General features: G+C 36.4%; 1 protein-coding gene across 1 annotated transcript in view; it reads left to right on the top strand.

The window, feature by feature from the left end:
• The window catches only part of DMD (dystrophin), a 1,714,964-nt gene that overhangs the window by 519,410 nt on the left and 1,177,486 nt on the right, over nt 1-18,068 (top strand). The window lies entirely within an intron of this gene.

Below are 18,068 nucleotides of genomic sequence, written 5' to 3'. Positions count from 1 at the left end.
GCAAATAGCATAAGATTATAGACAGAAGATAAGTTTGCTCTCAGCAGCACCTATTAGCTAAAGTATTTTATACTCTAAATGATCTCTTGGGATGTCATTCCATATCACATATTTGCATAACTATACAAATAGATAGACATTTGTTTGTCTTAGAAATCAGAGTAGCAATATCTTGAGTGACTTGAGTTTAATGTCTTACATTATATCAAATAAGCTACAAAATTATACACTAAAATAGAGTAAGGGATGCGTGGATCTCTGGAACTACTCCATCATTTTGGTATGGTGCTATTTCTTATTCTCTTTGAAGTAAAAGTCAAATCACTCATGGGTACAGTGAAGAAAAGAAACTCAATCAATTGATAAAGGAGACATGCCAGCATGCCTGTCATAATTCACATTAACTAATTTCTCATGACAGCACAGTTTGTAAGTTCATCATTGTCATTCAATATGTAAATCACTGCTAATGAGCTAATATTCATTCCTTTCCATGTTCATGGACATATAGGTCAGGAGAGCAGTAACCCTAAACTTATTAAGTTGCCAATGGAATATCTTTGTCTTCATACCTCTTAACCTGGCACACTCAGAATGATGGGCCCCTGGCTGCACTCATAGCTAATCATTTGTTCTTTCAGATATATTTAATAGTATTAAAGCTGACAGCAATTACTATGGTATTGATTACTGTGGTTTGTAAAAAAGTATTATCGCAATTTTAATTTAATTGGATTATTGAGTCCTCATTAGATGGAGTTTGGGGCATAATTCCGTCTCACTCCCAGCATATCTCCTGCAGCAAGCAAATGGGCTTCCTACCTCTATGAGCTTTTTGAAGGGGGATAGTTTTGATCTCAGTCTTTTTCAATGAATATGTACTTCCTCTCAAAGGCATTCATCATTGTCATTATCTAGTAGTAAAAATAGAAAAGCAGTGCATAAATTGTACAGCTGCTGGTTGAGAAGGTTTGAAATTAAATTGTGGTTGATTTTATTCCTGACAGATTTGCATGAATCAAATTACAGAACTGTAGTAGGTATTGCTGTGGTTTAACATACATATTTTTTAAGTACAATACAACACAAATAATGTGCAATAAGTTAAAGTAATTACTTTCTGAACAAAATATAAATAATATAGCACATATGATTTCCATAGATGTATTGAATTAGAAAGCTACCTAATCATTTTGACAAGAACTAACCAGATAAACACCTATTTACATTGTAAATCTGCATTTAATAGCTAATACATTAGCTAAGGCATACCTAGCGATGAATGAGAAACACACACAAAAGTAATATTTATCCTTATATCAAAGCCAATATTATCAATTAGTTGCTTAATTAGGCCTTAGTTGCTCAGTTAGGGATTGGCATGGATAAAGGTGAATTATTAGGACAAAAATAAGAGCATGGGTTAGAATAAGGATGACAACTATGCTTTATCTTTTGCAATAAGGAGGATCAATTTGTATATAGGGCTTAGGTACTCGATAACTTGTATTAACTAATTGATCCTCCCCATAACTCTATGAAATATCTAAAATTATCCCCATTTTATAGATGAAGAAACTGAAGAAATATTAAGCAAAATAACTTGACAAAGTTGACACAGCTAGTATTGGTTGAGCAAGGATTTGAACCCAAGCCAAGTAGATTTAATCTCTGAGCTGTTAACCCCTATACTGTACCACCTCTCATGCAGTGGTTTCAAGGGTACTATGTTGAGCATAGCAAGGGTGAATTTGGGTAAAACATGGTAGAATACTGAGGACTGGCGTGGCCAGTTCATAGGAAAAATGTCCTGAGTTCTAATTCTCACTGAATCTATGCCAGTTTAAAAAGATTCCGTAAAAGGAAGCAAGCATCTTTCATGTGCTTGTTGGCATTATCCTTAGTGAAATTAGTCACACAGAAAAAGACAAATATTGTATGTTATTGCTTGTATGTGGAATCTAAAAAACAAAACAAATGAATGTAACAAAACAGAAGCAGACTCACAGATATAGAGAACAAACTAGTGGTTACCAGTGAGGAGAGGGAAGGGGGGAGGGACAAGATAGGGGTAGGGAATTAAAGGGTACAAACTACTATGTATAAATAAGATACAAGGATATATTGTACAGTACAGGAAATATAGCCAATATTTTATAATAACTTTAAATGAAATATAATCTATAAAAACATTGAATCACTATGTTATACATCTGAAACTATTATAATATTGTAAATCAACTATACTTCAGCAAGAGAAAAAGGGAGGGAGGGAGAAAGGGAGAAAGGAGGGAAGGAAATAAAGAAGGAGAAAAGGAAGGCAGGAAGAGGAAAAGAAAGGGAAGAAAAGAAAGAAGTCAGAAACGCATCATTTCAATTGTCTCATCTAAACTGATGATATTAAAGATGCTCTGGTTGAGGTGGATAAAATGTTTTGTGTCTTTAGTAGCCAGGGTGGGCGACAAGAAGTGTGGACAAATGGAGAAAGCTCACAGATGTTGACAGGACAGTTGGGCCCAATGTAGAGCTTAGATAAGATCAAGAAGTAAAGGCAGCCCTTGTTCAACCTCAACAGCACTGGGGAGAGCTTGTTGTAGCTGAAAAAGCCAAAGATTGTAAAGCAAAAGTCATTCAGTCTTCTTTGACTGGTTCAGCTTTTATGCAGGACCCTTGAGACCTAAAAGGAATTATTAGGACAAGGCAATAATGTAAGGAGTGAGGATTCATTCATTCAAACATCTTTATTAAGCACTTCCTATATACCAGGCATTGCTCTAAGTTCTTAAAAAGCAGTAAACAAAACCGATGGACTCTGCCCTCATACAGCTTTTGTTATAGCAGAGGGAGACAGAATATAAGCAAACAAATGGTGGACCGTTATAAAGACTACCATTCATTCTGAGCGATAGGAGCCGTTGTAGGTTTTTGAGAAGATGACCGATGTGATCGGATTTATGCTTTAAAAAGATCACACTGGCTGCCCCACTGAGAGTAGAACTGGAGGGGATCAAGGGTAAAAACAAGGAGGACAGTTGAAGAACGGATGCCAGTGGCTTGGGCTAGGGTGGTAAGGAGAGATTTTCAGATTTTGGAAATGTTTTCAGAGAGAAGATAGAAGATTTATTTCTGTATTCACCAGAAACTTGAGCATGGGTGTATAAAAGCCCATTCTCAGCAGATTTGGGGCTCAGGAGAATTTAGGTGTCCTGTGAACTTGGTAGAAGATCACTTGAGAAATGTAAGATTTCTTTCTTCTCATTGATAACTTTGCCTTCGGTACTCCAGTCTTGCTGTGAAGCACCGGCAAAAGTGCTGGCGACGGAGATCTTATCACTCTGGTCAAAATCTTTCTCTTTTGGAATCTATTTCATCACATTTAAGTACAAATTTAATAATGTCAGTCACTTGAATGAAGACAAAACTAATGCCGTGAGCAAGCTGACTGGTTTTCTATTCTGGTATTAGGAAAGTTAGATAATAGAAGGAGGTACTGTATATACAAATCTGAACAAAATATCTGAAGATAAATAAAATAATTAATGTTTCTGTGTACATTGTAATACAGGGCCATGCTAGATAAAGGTTAGATTTTTCACCAGTTTAATACTATTCCAACAAAAGAATATTGTAATTATTCTAAATTAAATAATCATGGAGCATATAAAGTGTCAAAGCAAAATTTGTTTACAAATGCTTTTTGAATTCTACTTAAATTTTATAATCGAATAGTTTGGTGCATGGAAAAGTATGACTTTTATTAATGTATTACCACATTGTAAGAACTGATATTTTGGACTATAACATTTGGAATAATGTAGTCATTTCATGATTTCTCTGAGAAAAATCAAGTTTTTCTTTTTTTTCTTTTTCCTTTTAAATTTTAATTTAATTTTTACTTTATATTGGAGTATAGTTGATTTATAATGTTGTGTTAGTTTCACGTATACAGCAAAGTGATTCAGTTATACATATACATATATCCATTCTTTTTCAGGTTCTGTTCCCATACAGGTTATTAGAGAATATTGAGTAGACTTCCCTATGCTATACCGTAGGTCCTTGTTGATTACCTATTTTATATATAGTAGCGTGTATATGTTCATCCCAAACTCCTAATTTATCCCTCCCCCCCACCTTTCCTCTTTGGTAATTGTGAAAGTCTGTGACTCCAATCGGGTGAGTCTGTTTCTGTTTTGTAAATAAGTTCATTTGTATCATTTTTTTAGTTTCCACATATAAGCGATATCATATGATATTTGTCTTTTCTCTGTCCAACTTACTTCACTTAGTGTGATAATCTCTAGGTCCATCCATGTTGCTGCAAATGGCATTATTTCATTCTTTTCTATGGCTGAGTAATAGTCCATTGTATATATGTACCACATCTTCTTTATCTGTTCCTCTCTCGATGGACATTTAGGTTGCTTCCACGTTTTAGCTATTTAAATAGTGCTGCAATAAACACTGGGGTGCATGTATCTTTTCAGATTATGGTTCTCTCCAGATATATGCCCAGGAGTGGGATTGCTAGATCATATGGTAGTACTATTTTTAGTTTTTTAAGGAACCTTCATACTGTTCTCCATAGTGGTTGTAACAATTTACATTCCCACCAACAGTGTAAGAGGGTTCCCTTTTCTCCACACCTTCTCCAGCATTTATTGCTTGTAGATTTTTCATGATGGCTATTCTGACTGGTGTGAGGTGATACCTCATTGTGGTTTTGATTTGCATTTCTCTAATCATTAGTGATGTTGAGCATCTTTTCATGTGCTTTTTCTCCATCTGTATGTCTTCTTTGGAGAAATGTCTATTTAGATCTTCTGCCCATTTTTTGATTGGGTTGTTTGTTTGTTTGTTTGTTTGTTTTTATATTGAGCTGCATGAGCTGTTTGTATATTTTGGAGATTAATCCCTTGTCAGTCGCTTCGTTTGCAAATATTTTCTCCCATTCTGTGGATTGTCTTTTCGTTTTGTTTATGGTTTCCTTTGCTGTGCAAAAGCTTTTAAGTTTAATTAGGTCCCATTTGTTACAATTTGTTAGTTTTCATTACTCTAGGAGGTGGATCCAAAAAGATATTGCTGCAATTTACACCAAAGAGTGTTCTGCATATGTTTTCCTCTAAGAATTTTGTAGTATCTAGTCTTACATTTAGGTCTTTAATCCATTTTGAGTTTATTTTTGTGTATGGTGTTGGACAATGTTTAAGCTTTTCAATTAGCACATTTATTCAGCTATAAATATATTTCCTTTTTTCAATTGCTTTTATGATTTGAGATTTATTTGATTTGCTATTTATTTTATTTGCTTGATTGATTTGCTATTTATATTTGTGAAGTACTTTACAAATATTAATCTATTTGCTATAATTGAAATCATACTTAAATCATTAATATAGTACCTCAATTTTCACTTCTCTTATAGTGAAGAGATTATAGATATTTACTGCATTATAATTCATATTTATATGTACTTTGGTAGTTTCCCTTTATGTTTTCTACATGTCTCTCTTTTATAGGAAATTATTCATTCTTTTCTCCCAGCCATTATTTTATCAGGCCCATCAGTTGTCCTACTTTGACCCCCATGCTGCAGTTTACTGCCATCTTTGCTAAAATGTACTTTAAGGACTCACTCCGCCTCCTTCCATTCTCCTAGCAAGACTATTTTGATAATTCGCGTCCTATAAATTCTGGAAGTCAGAAACTTCCACGTTAAAACTTACAATTCATGATGCTGGTTGAAATTTTGAGGTTGCAATTAAGTTGTGTGGAGGTTTTCCTTTTATTCATGAACTATTCAAGCTGTTCTTTGACCAATTATGATATCATTTTTTTTGATCTGTGATATATAATTACTGATTTGTTACTTATGTAAGGACAGTGCATCATCCTATGGAGAATGTTTCGACCAAAGTATATAGTTGTATTTAGGAAGTAATTTTGACATGTGGCCATAAACAATGCAGAGGAAAAAAAAATCGAAAGGACACCTTACCATAGAGCCACTAAATATAACTTTTAAAAAATTTCTTTAGAAGCTCAGAAAAAATTAATAAGTACTTTAATGCCTTTTGATTGAACACCCTTCCCAATTTGATGTGTCATTAATGTAGTGCCTGGTAGCTAGATGGGGCATAAAGTGGATAAGAATTAGATTTATATAGGATGTTGCCTTCATCTGTCAGATAAAGACAAATTCCAGAGAGTGAAAATGAACTGGAGTTTGAGTCTTTGGTGCTCCAATTTCTCTTTCTCAGTTTTAAGATAGATCTACTCCCCAATGGCTGCTGTCACAACAGCTACTAATGGGTTTCTCTAATCCTTTTTTTCTTAGAAATGAAAGTTGTGTGCTCTTCTGTTAGCCAAGTTACAAAGGGTCTCAAGGCATTTTTGTTAACTAAAACTGCCTAAAGCTATTATTTCCGCCTTCTTAAAATGTGAAAGCAATCATGCAGGATTTTATAACTCTTAAAACACATATATGTGCATTTAAGTGTATGTATATCCATTTAACTGCAGAGCTACATTTATTAAGACGGTGATACTGAGTCAGCAACAGCAAAGGATACAGTTTTTACCATTTGCAGTGGTTTGCAAACGAGCCATCTACTCCTTCTGACTTGTTCCCTCTGGTGACCAACATCCATCATACACATAACCACTAGGAAGAAAAAATATCTTGTCTGTGTTGTTCACCACTATATCTCCAACTCCTAGGACGGTACCTACCACTAATAGGCACTCAATGGACATCTGTTGAATGAATGGATGACAGTCTGGTAAATCCAGGTATGAAGTCTGTCATTGAAGAGGACAGAACAATGTTAATCTACTAGTTCCAAGAATAAAAAACGATTTTTTTTAATTTAAAAAAAGAAACAAAATTAGCCTCTTTTACATTATATCCAAACTCATTGAGTTAAATCATCCAGATGTGTGAATTCTAACAAACTAAGCATATATACCAGCATGGAGAAATTTGCTCTAGGTTTGTACACACTGAATTTTAAACCAATCATTTATGAAAGTGTGTGGCAAGAAACCCACAAATAATTAAAATATTAGTAATATTTTTCCCAATCACTTGGCTTGCATTATATGGTTATGGCAAACAATAGGCTAGAGTGGTTGGCAAGGCACTGGATTTGAACATGAAAGACTTAAATTTAGACACCGAATCTGACTCTTAATAGTTGTGTCCTGGGCAAGCCACATAAAATTTCTATGTCTCAGTGTTTTTAACTTTGAAATTAGATCAATGATAATACCTGTCCCAGCCTACTCAGCAGTAATATTGTGAAGATAAAGTGAAATCATGTAGGATTATATAGAAAAATTCTTGTAAAAAATGTATAATTATATAAATTTCCAATTTTGCAAAACCCGTATTACTTCATCATATATCCAAAGTCTTAAAAATTATTGTAAATTAAATTTCCATGTAAATAATCCTGCAAACAAATTGCCTTTAAGAATGTGGTGAGGGCTTCCCTGTTGGTGCAGTGGTTAAGAATCTGCCTGCCAATGCAGGGGACATATATAAATTAAAAAAATAAATTAAAATAAAATAATATAATAAATAAAATAATAAAAAATATATATAAATTAAAAAAATAAATTAAAAAAATGTGGTTAAACATAAAATTGCATACTTAAATGTAAAAAAAACTTTAAGTAAAATGTTAATAATAGCATAAAATATACATAAAGTTATTTCCAGATTTGACAAGTAGCCTAAAGGTTAAAAAAAAAAAAGTTTAAAGTTAAAAAAAAAGAAGTAGGGCTTCCCTGGTGGCTCAGTGGTTAAGAATCTGCCTGCCAATGCAGGGCACACGGGTTCGAGCCCTGGTCTGGGAAGATCCCACATGCCGCGGAGCAACTAAGCCCGTGAGCCACAACTACTGAGCCTGCGCGTCTGGAGCCTGTGCTCCGCAACGGGAGAGGCCGCGGCAGTGAGAGGCCCGCGCGCCGCGATGAAGAGTGGCCCCCGCTCACCGCAACTGGAGAAAGCCCTCGCACAGAAACGAAGACCCAACACAGCCAAAAATAAATATAAAATAAATTAATTAATTTAAAAAAAAAAAAGTAAAAGAAGAGAATGCATTTGCTTTTGACAGAAACTTTGGTTAGAGAATCTTACTTACTTTCAATCATATTTACTGTATTTCCAAAGCTAAGTATTACTTATTCAGGGGTAAAATTTTTCATTCTTCTATTAATTTTAGGTGCCAAATGAATAACTCATTTTTTAATATTTCTCTTGAGGATGCAGGCTCTAAATCGTTCCACGTTTCCATGCTCCATGGCTTTTACCAAGAATAGGATGCTATTTTTTAGTTTGTTGTTGTCATTTTTGTTTTATGTGGAGTTTTATTTTTCATTGAAATATGTTGAATTCATTTTTTTCCTAATTCTATTTCAGTAATTTAGAATCCTTTGTTCTGAGTTCAGAACCGTGACTTAAACTATTTTAAAGCATTGAAGCTCTAAGTGAAGGATACTTTAATCAATAGTGTTTTTTTTTTCTTTTTTCCTTGGAATTATGAGACTTATTTTTGTTATTTTGTTGTTGTTTTTCTTTTGCCATTTAAAAAAGCTGATCTGTATCAATTTTCTTGCTTAAAATGGTAGTCATGAGCATGTTGATACTTTAATAACATTCAGTTGAACCTTATGAATTGACATTATGTGAGTCAAAATGTTCAAACATTGGCAATTGCATATAGCTCAGTCTAATACAATGACTTTTACCCGTCTGCTGGTTTCTGAATCCTAATGCATGTAATTAAACAGTCAAGGAAAAAATCAAGAACTATGTATTATAAATCACTTTAATTAATGGATACCAACTACTACAAATTCCCAAATTGAGTTTTCCAAACCTGAGGCAAAAGGATGTTCTCACCATTAGGGAAATCTCTGGGGTTTCCAAAAAGATAAAGAAAGGAGGTAGAGTGTTAAGATCCCTCTCCTATAACATGTTTTGTTTTGTTGTTTGTTGGTTTTCTTAAATTTGTGCGTTTAGGTTCAGAACAATTACATGAAACAGTGGTTTTGCTTTTCTATCCCAAATGTAAAACGCTATGATAGAAAGCATGTTCTCCCAGTGTCAACAGCATTAATCATTTATAAAATGGGCAAAATATTACCAAATATGTTTCCTTTTTTTTTCCAAAATAGTGTACTGTCATTTGTATTAATTTGTACGGACTTAATTGCATTCAGTTGTGTATAGTAGTTATCTGTAAACTTGCTTGATCACACATATTAGATTTTCCATTCTTTTTTTTTTTTTTTAAAGTGTTGGCTTATTTATTTATTTATTTTTGGTTGTGTTGGGTCTTCGTTTCTGTGCGAGGGCTTTCTCTAGTTGCGGCAAGCGGGGGCCACTCTTCATCGCGGTGCGCGGGCCTCTCACTATCGCGGCCTCTCGTTGCGGAGCACAGGCTCCAGACGCGCAGGCTCGGTAGTTGTGGCTCACGGGCCCAGCTGCTCCGCGGCATGTGGGATCTTCCCAGACCAGGGCTCGAACCCGTGTCCCCTGCATTGGCAGGTAGATTCTCAACCACTGCGCCACCAGGGAAGCCCAGATTTTCCATTCTTTATCAAAATAATAAGATGCTCATGATTGTATATTTAAATAGGATAAAATAGTATAAAGTGAAAAGAAGAAAGAAAAGCATCCTGTCCACATTCTTCAATCCCGTTCCTCAGCGGTAATCAGTTTTTTAGGTTTCCCTGGATTACTGTATTGCCGCAGAATTTTTCTCCATAAAATCTATGTGCCCCTCCTTTGCTCAGTTACACGAGACTTAAAAGCATGTCCTGGTTCTAAAATATTTGGAAACATAGAGTACCGTATATCTAATTTTGAATGATGAGAAAAGCATTTGCTTCTACACGATTCTTCTTTGCTATGTGCAAGAGCCGGTTTTTCTATCAACATTTTTTTTGTAAAATGATTTTGACAATGTGCACAACGTAATGCAAAATGTACCTATCACAAAAGGATTTATGAAATCATTTTTTGTTTAGTTGGTGCTGATGGCTAGGATTGTTGTCTTTGGGGAACAGTTGGAACAGTGAAGTGCAGGTTTTGCATTTTTCTTTTTGTTCTCACTGGTGCTCTGTGACATCTGGGGAACTAGGCATAATTCTAAATGAAGGACTTTGTCTGTTGTTAGTTATCTGAGGTACTGTGAGGTAACCATGGAGAAGCTTGGCCAGGAAATACAGATGGACTGTTATTGCACTATTTACTCTAACAGCTAAATAACCAGTAAAAGTAAAACAGAATGAACAGGGAGATGACTGAAGCACTCACAACATCTGTTCAGTCCTGAATGGATGTCTGCAACGGTTCAAGAACAATGTAACAAACCTTAAAGGTTCAGTGGTTCCATTCAAATTGATTTTCATAAGCAAGTTAAGATTCAGAGCTTCAACTCAACTTTTCACTTCAAATTAACACATATGTATTGAGCCTCGAATACTGTGTTTAACTCTCTAAAAGAGAGATAGAAGATGTGATCCCTGTGCTCTGGTAATTTGTAACATTAATTGAATACACATGCCAGAGTTCCACAAACAAGTTAGAACGTAATAAAAGTAGGAGAGACATAATATAGCCAAAATACGTAGTATAAGGCATGAGTGTAACTGAATTTGTGAAGAGGAGAAAGCAATGTAGAAAGCAGAAACTGAGAATAATTTTATAGAGGATAAAGCCTTTGAGATATTCATGCTTTGACTATAAGTGGCATTTGGCTACTGCTGATTTATTATGTGCCAGGACCCATTCTAAATTCTTTACTTGTGGTAGCTTGTATGGTCACCACAGCAATCCTATTAGGAAAGCACTGTTATTATACCCATATTCAGAACTATCCAAGCTGGAGATGATGGTTTGGATCAGAGTGGCAGGGGGGTTAAGTTATGAATACATTCTCAAGGTAGAGTCCATAGGATTTGGTGGCCAGTTGCATGTGGGTTGGTAGAGAGAGGATTCAAGGATAACACTAAGAATTTTGGCATGAACAACTGGGACAATGGAGCTGCCATTAACTGTATCATGCGGAAAACGGCAGGAGTATCAGATTAGGGTGCAAGGTTGAGTGTAAGTTTAGTTTTGATGTGTTAAGTTTAAGATGTTTATTACACATCCATGTGGCTATCAAGAGACATATTGGATATACTGGATATATATAAGTCAAAGTTCAGGAGATCATCTCAATTAGAGATATAAATTTAGGAATCATTCGTTAGTTCTTCTTCCACACTTGCTCGCAAAATATGGGTTTTTCTGATGTTCCTTTCCCAGCCCTCTTTCCTCTAATCCCGCCTCTGTGGACAGTCTCAGCCGCTCCCACAATCTAAATATCACCTTGATACAATTGCATCTTATTGGTGGAGGTGGAAAACGGGATAGGCAAGATGTCAAGATGGTTCTATAGATTCACTAGTAGTGTCCAATAGTGGGCATCGGCAGATGTAGGGAATCAGCCGTTGAATGATCGACTCTGCTAAAAGCTACAGCAAAGTGCTTGTGGGCTAACAGAAAAAGGAGGACTTTGTCTTTCTGGCTCACTGTCATATCCCCAGTACCTAGACTGTATCTGGCACATGGTAGGTTTTCAACAGATATTTGTTGAGTTAATGAATGAAGACAGAGCTATAGCTCTCAGAGAAGTGGAGAGAAACCTGAGGCCTAGCAGAACTTGGTAGGACTACAGAGAGCAGGGCTGTGTGGTGAAGGCTATGCTTAACAGTACTGAATGGTGCAGAGGTGGGAGAAGATGTGATGAAGAAGCTTTTAGTGAACCAAATAGAAATTTTCTTCAAGAAGTAAATATGGTAAAAAAAAAAAAAAGTGAATTATAGGTGTTTATAGCCATCTGCTCACATGAGTCATTTTGGGACATAAAAGCTGAAGAATCACTAGAAAGCAATTTTACAGTTTTTAAATGAAATTCAATATACTTCAAGCCAGAATATAATTGAAATATGGAAGTCAGTTTTTGGGGAAAATACACTTAGACAATCAATTTCATATTATCTTATATTTTAGCTTATTTTGTTATATATCTGAAACTATATTGTTTCAATTTTAAGATAGCTTTTTTTTCTTATGGAAACACTTTTACTAAGGGAACACTTGCAAAATTTGAAGTAATTATTTTATAAATAATTTCTAAATATTTTGTTACAAACTTTAAAATAGAAGACAGAATTTCAGATTAAAGTTTGTATACACATCCTATGATCGACCTATTATTTCAAATCTTACCTCAGTAAGAGTTTTAAACTCAGGAACCTGTGTTTGAGCTTGCTTCTTGGTATAAAACAGGACTAAGGATACCTATAAGTTATAGATTACAGAGAAGGCACAACAGCAATATGCTATTTTAAATAGCACTTTTAGAAACAGAAATCATATAGGCACTTTCCAGAGTAATTATAAAACAACTTACTATAAGTAAGAAAAGACATTAAAAGTTCACTCAGTTCTTGTTTAAGTTTATTTTCATCAGAAGTGATTAATAATACATTCAATTTATCAGATATCACTGTCTCCTACTCCAGCCCTGTTCACTTTCTACAGTATCCAGTTTGACATTCATATAAATAGATTTACCATTTAGGTGGGTAAAGGCATGCTCTGTAGTGAAACATTCTGACAGCAAGGGAGTAGTTGTTGCTTTACATTAAAAGGAAGAAAAACTGAGCAGCAGAAATATGCCCCTTATGATAGAGAACAGAGCCTCGTTAAGAGTTACTTGAGACCTTTATCTCAGCCTGAGTAGTTGGCAAACAGGTGCCTTGTTTGGTTCCCTAGATCAATTGTCTGTAGTCTTAGTTACTCTTTTTTAGCTCATTAAAGACACTTATTACATAACACTTGAATCAACAAAGTACTTATAGGTTCAAATTGTTTGTGTTATGAATCCCCTTAAAAAACTGATTCTCTTCTTAAAGGGAAACCCACATTTCTAAATATTATTTATCTCAAAGCTGAGGCCTATATTATTATGACTGTGTTATCAATGAGCTCTTCTTTAAACAACAGGCTTTTCACCTCGAAATGTGAGTTAAAACAGTATAGTTCATAGTCTTCTGTTTTCCCTTATTGTACATATCTGGACTTCATCTTTCAGTTGTGAAAGTTGCTTCACTATCAAAATTTTCTCAATTAAAAGTGTATAAATAAGGGTCTCATTTACCTTATTTGATTCTGTGAACCAGAGTGGAAAGGATGCTATTTTGAAATATCAAGGACTTAAATTATATAGACTCATGTATGCATGCCTCCCAGAAATTGAAATTTCCATTTCCAGGAAGAGTGACTAACAAATAAACATCTCACAGAATTGAAATGGGGAGTGGGGAGGTCATTTCATAGGTGCATGTCAACATCAAGAAGGAAGTTGACTAAAAAGTGTGTGCTTCCTCATTTTGCCATCATATTTTCAGGTAAGGTAAGGAACTATTTCAGGGAGAGAAATGGAAATAGTGTACTCTGTAGTGATCCTAGGGATTTTTCTATCACCATAGCAACTACAGTGACTGTGGTTTCATTTTCAGAGGGTCAGAAACTATAAAGATCACTTATTTCTAGACAAACTAAAATAGTAAAAAGCTAGAAAAGATCTCATCTCTGACTTTAAACTATGGAAACTGCTACAGAATTTTCTTTGGTGCATATACCATTTTTCTGTGTGCAGTGCCTCAGGAACAAGAGTATGTGTAGGGGCTTTAAAAAGGATTTCCTGGACTCCAGCCAATTTTGACAGCATTCTCTGAGAATGCACCAAGGAGTTATTATCTAGATATCCAGGGAGTATGGCATCTCCTGCCCCAGTTTTTGCTTTTCTCATTTAAGATAGAAAGTTTTCTTGCCTTTGCAACATGCTGCCCAGCATTGCTAAAACTGTTCATAACTTGATTCTGAGCAATTCCATCACTCTCCAGAGAACGGGGAACTCTCCAGAGATTTGGATTAAAATCAGGAAGCTTTGCAAACTCAAATCATCAGAGAGAGACTATATATTCTCTCACACACACCCCTCATGAAAGCCATGAATGGATTACTTTTAGACCAGTGGGGAAGATCCTCCTTCCCTTCTCTTGAATTTTACCCCTTTAGGAAATTACAGCTATTCATTTTAAGTGTTTGGGCTCCCAACACACGGACAAATGGGGCTGGTTGCCCCAGTGTGAATTTCAGTAATCAGCATGTCAGTCAGCTGGATGCTTGGTATCAAGTGGAGCACTTGTCAGAGTTCTGGAATTTTGCCCTTGGGCTGGCAGCCACGTTAACATGGAGTCCGTGACTCACATCAACAGGAGTTGAGCCAGTGCAAGCACTGGCAAAGGTCATTTTGTCAGGCTGTCCAGGTCAGCAGAGTTAACAGAAGCAGAAAAGAAGTCATGTTGGTGCACCTGACCTAATCCAGCTAGTGGGGTAGCCCTAAATATTCCACCCAAGACTCTAGGCTCAGAGCCATCAGGAGATGGTAATGAAATTTTGCCAGGTGGATAAAAGAAAGAACGAATATAAGAGGTTTGGTTGAGTGAAGGGACTTCTAGGACATTGATAACATATACCAGACATTCTGTCTTTTTTAAAATTTTTGTTATATTCTCAGTTTTGTTTTTATTAGTAGTAAACTTTTCCTCCATAAAGAAGTGTCTTATGTCAAATAAAGCAAACCATAGTGTAGTACTAAGCTATTTTCAGTTTTGTAGTGAAAGAGGTTGACAGTGGAAGACAGTCTTCTCTGTCCAGATTTACATTTCCATACTTTCAATATGCTGAGATTGCTCTTGATAAGATCACCAGTCACCTCCTAAATATCCACAATTGACTTTTTACTCCTGTTCCTAGATGCATTTGACTTGTTGGTGGCTCCCTCCCTCCCTCCTTCCTGATATTCGTTCTCCCTTTAGTTTTAAAATATTTTACTCTTCTGGTTCTTCTCCAAGATCTGATGAGATCTACTCTTCGGACATATTCATCTCCATCCTCGACCTCTGCTTTCCACAAAGGGTCATCCTTAGGCAAATTTTCTTCTCACGCTTTCACTCTAACAAAAGTTTCTGAGCAATTTGACCATCTCTCCTGTAATGAAACACCACCTACTATATTCCACTGACTAGCAATTCTGTAACACTGGCAGAAGACAATTTTAACCTGCATTTCTCCAGATAAGGAATCTCACAGGATATTTCTGTGTTGGCATGCCTTCCTTTCCCTCACATGGTAATACTTGTTAGATACATATTCTGACCACAGAGTTAAATTGAGTTGCTTAACAGAAAAATAATGAAACCTTCTGTTCGCAAGGTGTTCATGGGCTTGAAGACAACACCTTGGAATTTTATAAACAATCTCTCTCTCTCTCTCTCTGAAATTCATTCACATCACCCATAACCATTGTGTCTAGCTGATTTGCAGACCTGGGAACACAGCTGCTTTCCTCAGGGTCCCATTGTAAGCATTGACTTTTGCCCCTTACAACCGACATTATCTATATCCTCAGAAGATTCTATAGATTAATCTTCCCCCAAGACAAGTCCTCATGCACCACAGTCATGAAGTCTTAGAATGAGGCAAGAAAGCTCCCTAAGATCTACCCATGACTTCTCTCCTGCTGCCCAATCTGACTGGTGGAGTTTGCTTCAGAGCCGGCCTTCTGGGAAGCTGCAGGCTTAGCAACAGGCACCCCCTATTTAGCCTAGTCTCCATCTCACACATGGTTGAACCTCCCCAATTTTGCCTGCAAGTCAGCAAATATGTTCATTTCATTGATACCTGTTACGTTTTTATATTTATACAGTTCACCCTTGAACAACATGGGTTTGAACTTCATGGATCTACTTACATGTGGATATTTTTCCACAGTAAATACTACAGTGCTATACAATCCATGGTTGGGTGAATCCGTGGATGTGGAGGAACCACAGATGTGGAGGGCCAACTGTAAATTATACACAGATTAACCCTCATTTTATTCAAGGGTCAACTGTGTTTATTTATCCTGACAGGAAGCATGTGATCTCTGGGTCAGAGAACACGTCACTAATTACTCAAATCCCCATGAGACGTGCACTGAGGGCCAGATGTACAAGAGAGCAACCCCAACATTATAAACATCAGAGCTTATATAAAGGAGTTGGCACATCTGATAGAGACAGACAGACAGAAAGACAGACATGGAGGGACTTGGGTGGGTGAGGGGAGAGAGAGGCAGGAAGAGAGAGACAAACAGAGAGAGACCTTTGTTCTGGAATGTAAACACATCCTCTCCAGAGAGAGGGGAAGGTCTAGGTCTGTTATCCTCAGAATGTAAGTTGGAATGTAAGCAAAGGGATCCAAGAAAGATAAGCTTCTGAGTCTCCCTGGAAAAATGCACTAATCTAAACACCAAGGTATGTTTGCTATTCAATTATCCTCTAACCCAGATGCCAATGTTCTTTGCGCAGAAAGGCCAGACGTGTGGAAATGTGAGAATACGTATGGCCCAACGATATTTGCCATCTCATTCATATTCTCAAAGTCTGTTGCCAACTGCCTATTGAATGTCTATTGTCTGACAACCCAAAGGCTTCATAATATGATTGTGTCCAGAAGGAAATCATCACTTACACACACATGCACACACGCGCACACACATACACACGCGCACACACATACACACACACACACACACACACAAATGCATGCGCACACAGAACCTGTTCATCCATCTGAAATCCTTTTACTCAGCTATCAGTATTCATCCGGATGCTCAGGCCAGAAACCTGAGAGTTATTCAAGTCTTTCCTCTTCTTCACCCAACACAGTCACTGAGTTCTGCCAAGTTTCCTTCCTAAACAACTTTCTCAATTCAACTCAATTATGAAGGACAACTAGATATTTGATTACATTAATAACACTTTAAAGTTTTTAGATGCAGGATATGGTATTATGTGTACTTTCCTTGAAAAGAATTCATGTATATTGGAAACATGCTGAAGTATTTATGGATAAAATATTATATCAATTTGTTTCAAAATAACCCAGTTGAGGAGGTGAATGGGTGGAAATACGATGCAACAAAATTGTCCATGGTTTCATAAGTGTTGGCACTGGATAATGGGCTCATGGGGGCTGTTTGTACTATTTTCCTTTTTTTCCTTTTCTGCTTTTGTATATATTTGAAATTCATACACACACACACACACACACACACACACACACACACACACACGTCATGGTTCCCAACTGTCTACTGAATTACATGCAGTATTTTAAAGCACATTATTAATCATCTCCAGCCTCTGTTTCCTGACCCATCTTCCCTGATCCTGTACATTTCTGAAAAGTCAGTCGTATACGGCTACTCATGTTCCCTATCTTTGCATGTGTATTACCTACTAAGTATGATGTCCTTTCCACTTCAACTACTCAGCTGTGTCTACCCCAAATTGCACTTCCTTTATGAGCCCTTTCCTTGGCTTGTGACCATACATAATATATGATTCATTCCTTTTCTTTTTTTTTTTTAACATCTTTATTGGAGTATAATTGCTTTACAATGGTGTGTTAGTTTCTGCTTTATAACAAAGTGAATCAGCTATACATATGTTCCCATATCTCTTCCCTCGTGCATCTCACTCCCTCCCACCCTCCCTATCCCACCCCTCTAGGTGGTCACAAACCACCTAGCTGATCTCCCTGTGCTTTGTGGCTACTTCCCACTAGCTATCTATTTTACATTTGGTAGTGTATATATGTCCATGCCACTCTCTCACTTTGGCACAGCTTACCCTTCCCCCTCCCCGTATCCTCAAGTCCATGCTCTAGTAGGTCTGTGTCTTTATTCCCATCTTACCCCTAGGTTCTTCATAACCTTTTTTTTTTTATTTATATTTTTTTCTTAGATTCCATATATGTGTGTTAGCATACGGTATTTGTTTTTCTCTTTCTGACTTACTTCACTCTGTATGACAGTCTCTAGGTCCATCCACCTCACTACAAATAACTCAATTTCGTTTCTTTTTATGGCTGAGTAATATTCCATTGT

This window comes from Eubalaena glacialis, chromosome X (genome assembly GCF_028564815.1).
Source record: "Eubalaena glacialis isolate mEubGla1 chromosome X, mEubGla1.1.hap2.+ XY, whole genome shotgun sequence".
In the NCBI taxonomy this organism is placed as follows: domain Eukaryota; kingdom Metazoa; phylum Chordata; class Mammalia; order Artiodactyla; family Balaenidae; genus Eubalaena; species Eubalaena glacialis.
This window is presented reverse-complemented; position numbering and strand designations above follow the sequence as displayed.